This window comes from Geospiza fortis, unplaced genomic scaffold (assembly GCF_000277835.1).
Source record: "Geospiza fortis unplaced genomic scaffold, GeoFor_1.0 scaffold128, whole genome shotgun sequence".
Lineage (NCBI taxonomy): Eukaryota > Metazoa > Chordata > Aves > Passeriformes > Thraupidae > Geospiza > Geospiza fortis.
The window spans coordinates 1,987,123-1,992,034 of NW_005054420.1; the positions used below are offsets into that span (position 1 = coordinate 1,987,123).

Here is a 4,912-nt window from a genome sequence, read left to right on the forward strand (position 1 = left end):
AGGCAGGAGCTGCTGACACAGCTGAACCATCCCAGCCTCTGCTGAAGCACCCAGGACTTGCACTTTGCAGGAACATCTCCGATAAATTCAAATTGTTTCCATTAGAAACCAGCAATTAATCTTCATTAGGAATCAAGTCTAAACTCCCTGCTCTCCCTGCACATGGCCTGCCTGGTGCCCACACATGGAGGGCTCAGTAAAACCCAGCTCCAGACGCACAGCAAACACAGCAGGGAAGGGGGTGGTAGCAACCAGGAGCAGCGTGGAGCAGCTCTCCCGAAGTGTCACAGCAGAAACCAGACCAGACCCATCGGGATCTGCTCCCTGCTGCAGACAGCTCCACCAGAGCCAGCTCCGCTGGGCCAGGATGCTGGGTGCCCTTGGGTGACGCTTCCCCACATTTTGTTAAGCACGACAACTAAGCCAACAGACATTTTCTGTCTGTTTCTGTGATTAATACTTAGCAGTTTCCCTCTAGCCCCCACAAAGGGGTGCAACTTTCCCTCTTGCACAGAACCATTTCATTCAATGAGCTGTCAAGTTCAAGCCTTGATGCCTCTCTTCGTTGGGAAGCAAAGCTGCTCCCCTGAGCAAACCAGTATCCTAGAAAATTATTTGGCATGGGAATTTTCCCAACATTTTCTGAGCAAAGTGGAAAGAGGGCAAGAGGTAGGAAAAGAAAATAGACACAAAATAAGGGATGCAGCTACTGCAAAGTCGTCAAAGGAAGCTAATGGGCAACGATAAATTAACCTAAACTTTATGAAAATGAGAAAGAATACATTTATTTTCTTTGGCCCAAGTCTGCACATCTTTTTGGTGTTTTTAGATGCTAAAACCGTCAAAACCCTAGTTTTATTATCAACTTATGCAGCAACTAAGAGTCAGAGGACTCAAGGAATCATCCCCTTGCCACCATGCAGCCAGATGCACCATTTGGAGAGCCCCACCTCCAGGATCACAAAGGACCATGTCACCTGCCAGTCACATCACACACGACGCCATTGCCTCACAGCAGCCTCCCGCCAACAGCAGCCAGAGGGATCACACAGGGGCCTGTGTTTTGCCGGGGTTAAGGCAAAACTGCAGGAAGCAATATCAAATTAAACAGCCAATCAACACAATGCACAATTTTCTGCAAGATTGCCAATGCTGGACCATAGGCGGTTGCATCTGCATAATTAAAACTGGTTCGTTTTGCTGCATTAAAGCCACAAATCAGGCATGTAACCATAATGAGGAAGATACATTTATTTAGATTTCTGGCCAGATAGACCAAAAAAAAGTGTACGTCTGAAAACACGCACTTTAAATTGTGCATTCAAGGATCTGCTGTGCTCTGTATTCTGCAGGCAGCTGTCATGTGGCAGTTGTAAATCTGCAGCCATATCTCCATTGGTGTTTATTTTTAACACCACCACTCCTGTCTGCAAGGCTAAGGCAAATAAGAAAACCTGACTCCTAAAAGTATTCTTAAATATTTTCTTTCTGGTACCATCCAGCAAGCATCTCCTGCCAGTGCTGGGGCCAGCTCTCCCCTCTCCGGACAGCTGGAGGGTGCAAAGCAGCAGCAGAAGAGAAGGACAGAGCCCAAGTAAGTGACAGGAGACACTGCACCGTGGGCAGGAGCCTGCCAGCGCTGCGTGTGTGCAGGAGAGGTGACAGAGAGGTCTCCATGCACGGGCAGGCAGCAAACACTCTGCAGAGCTGCAGGAGCTGCAGGAGCCGCGCTGCAGCCGCCACGGACAGCAGCCACCACTGCTGGTGCTCCCACTCCCAACAGCGGGGTGGCACCGACCAGAGCCTCGCACCCTGCAGCACTGGCAGCCCTGTCACCAGCCCCCAGCCCCCCAGGAACAGCGTGTGCAGCAGGGCTCTCAGCAGACCCACATGCACCCCACACGCCCCCGCTATCTTTGCAAGCATTTTCAGGACAACTCCTTCCCACCATGAGAGGAGCACACACAATTCTCCACAGAAGGAACAGAGCCATCATGGCCAATAAATCACCCTGTGCATGAAGATAATTCCCAGTTCAACCCTCCCCCGTCCAATCTCACTCCCCACACAGCGCGTGGGCCCCTCGATTGCTGGAGCCGAGGCTGCAGCACCCGCAGGTCGGGCAGGGCTGTGCTCCCACCCTGAACCACCCCAGCCCTGGCTCTAATTCCCAACAGCCAGAGCTAGAGGCTGCAGCCAAACTTCCCTGAAAGCAGCCTCAGTAACTTTTCCCCCTCCACGTCCCTCCAGGTGTCTCGGCAGCTCCTCTCTCCGGTTTTACACACCTGAGGCACTGCTGGCAGATCATCCCCTCACCCAGCGCTGGCTGGCACCTCACAACAGCAGCACCCTGCCCGCTTCCAACCCTCTCTGACCTCGTCTTCAAATGCATTCCCAGTGCAGCTTTGCTGGGGTTCCTTCTCTTCCGTGCATGTTGACATATGCCTGGAGCTCACACGCAGGGCTTGCCACCTTTCTCCCATTTTCTCCTCCTGTCCATGCCATGGGGACAAGCACTGTGCTGTGTTCAGATTCCAGGCCCGTCCTCCATAGCATGAGATCACTGCTTCAAATTTTCAGTTATTATCATCTTCATATTTCAGCATTTCTGTATCACGCTTTTGTTGTTAGTCCCCCTTGCCACCACTTCCCCTCTTCTTTATCCTTCTTTCTCTGGAGGTCTGGACATCTGTCTTCACGAGGGTAGCAAGGGATTAGATATGAACAGTGTAATGACTCAATCCTTGAAGAAAATAAACAGGATATCTGGGATAATGAGGTAGTCTACATCCAATCCTTCAGCCAAGCCAGGAGGGACCATACTGTGCACAAGTGGAAGTGGGTGTTCATGGTCACTGCCACAGCCTCAGAAGAGGTTCAGATGATCACAAACCCTGGTCCATGTCGGGCTGGCACACTCAACACACAACTGAGCACAAAAAAGCCCTCTCCTTCTGCAGTGCATCCTTGGCCACCAGCCCTCCTTGGGTCCCTACAAATGCAGTGACAATGCTGTCCCACCTGCTCAGCCACATTTGTTCACACTGCCCCTATTTAGTGAGGAAGCACAGGCCACAGCAGAGCTCTGCACCAATCCCTCCAAACTCACACGGTTATCCTCCTCCAACAGTTTAGCAAGGTGGGAAAATCAGGACCAGCCTGGTCCCCACAGAGAGGTGGCAGCAAGTGAAGGCTACCCCGTCACAGCTGTGAGGACTGGAGCCCTGCATGTCACCACGGTCACCCCAAGATGACCCTGGGCTGTGACAGAGCCAGTGCGTCCAGGGATGGATGCCACCTCCCCAAAGGCAGCACACTCAGGCCTTGGGGTGTGACTGGCCAGCTCTCCCCAGCCACAGGCACACTCACACCCTGTCAACACAAGAATTAGCCTTTATGCAGCTGAAAACACAGACCAAGTACCCCATATCAGTAATCAGACATTCCTGGAGGTGTAATTATGCACAGAACAGTACCAAGGAAATTATTACTGGCCCATCAGCAAACTGCCTGCATTGCAGCTGCCCAAAACGTGATCACTGTGGTGTAATGTAACACCCTCACACACTCCAGCATTAACTGCCTCACATATGGAAACCATGAGGCTACAGAAGCCCGGCCAAGAATGATCATGGCCTGTGAGTACTCCACGCACAAACAACAATCAGAAAAAGCACCGGAGACATCCACAGCCAAGCTTTCGGAACAGCTCAGAACCAGTCCTGCCCCCATGACCCCTCTGCACCCTGAGCACCGGAGAAGCAGGAATCACCCAGCCCAGGACATCTTTGAGAATAACTTGAAACCATGGGACAGTCTCTAGGAACAAACGCAAATCCCCTCCCATAAAACGAACAATACCACAGACTAAAAGAATATTTCATCTGCTTAACTGCAGGGTGCAATAACATCAATTTGCCCAAATTACACACAAGCAGAAAGGTAATTGGCACCGAGCAGGGCGTGTTGTGACTGTTCCGTCACTCTCCGAGGCCAGCTACAAAAGACTGAAATTCACGAAAGTAAACAATGGCACGAAACCAACAGCCAGCCCCTTCCCCAGAATCCCTCCCTCTGGCATCGCGCTGCCGCAGTTGGGCAGAGACTTTTCCAAGCGGAGTCTGTGCAGCCCAGCCATCACCCAGCTGAGCAGGGATCGGGAGAAAAATGGCAGCTCTTGAGTTTGCACAAGCACAAATTAATCTGCAGAAAAGCTATTTTACACTTTTAATTAACGACGTCCTGGACTTAAATATAATGAAATGGTGAACACATATCCATACAAAACAACTGAGCGAAGGGAGAGCGGAGCTGGTTTTATATAATAATGGGGGGACTGAAGGAGGCAATGCAAGTGAAAGGCATGAAGTAAGCAGCTGAGAGTATATCCTCTGTCTGAAGGTGGGAAAAGGAACTGTCATCAACTAACAGAATTAGCAATTATCGCAATAGGGAATTGATTTATTACCAAGTTACCCAGAAATGCCCATTACTACAGTTTGGTACCAACGCGAACATCCCTGGGTGTGCAATAGACAGAAGGTTACACTGGCTCACTTCCTTCTGCCTCCAAGCCGCTGAGCCCTTCCCTGGGCTGCAGGGCTGCCGTGTGTCACAGGGTACCAACTTTCCTTCGAAACAAGAATTAACTCGCTGCCTGGGATTTGCTGCTCAGTGGTCTCAACAGACAAAACCTCTAGTTTTATTCCTCTCCAACACTCAGGAACGCAGCGACTGCCGCACAGCTCCGCACCACTACCGGCACTTGCATAATAATGACTGCGGGCCTGGAGGCGAGGGGCCGGAGCACGAAGGCGAACTTCCTTACATAAGGACCGCAGGATCGATGCCCTCCGCACCGGGAGGCCGCGGGCAGCGCTCCCGCCCCGCACAGCCCGGGGCTCCCTCGGCC

The 4,912-nt window shown here is 51.6% G+C and overlaps 1 protein-coding gene across 1 annotated transcript in view; it reads right to left on the reverse strand.

Annotated features, from left to right (window-relative positions):
- The window catches only part of SRGAP3 (SLIT-ROBO Rho GTPase activating protein 3), a gene marked incomplete at its 3' end in the record, with an annotated part of 68,145 nt that overhangs the window by 62,205 nt on the left and 1,028 nt on the right, over positions 1–4,912 (reverse strand). The window lies entirely within an intron of this gene.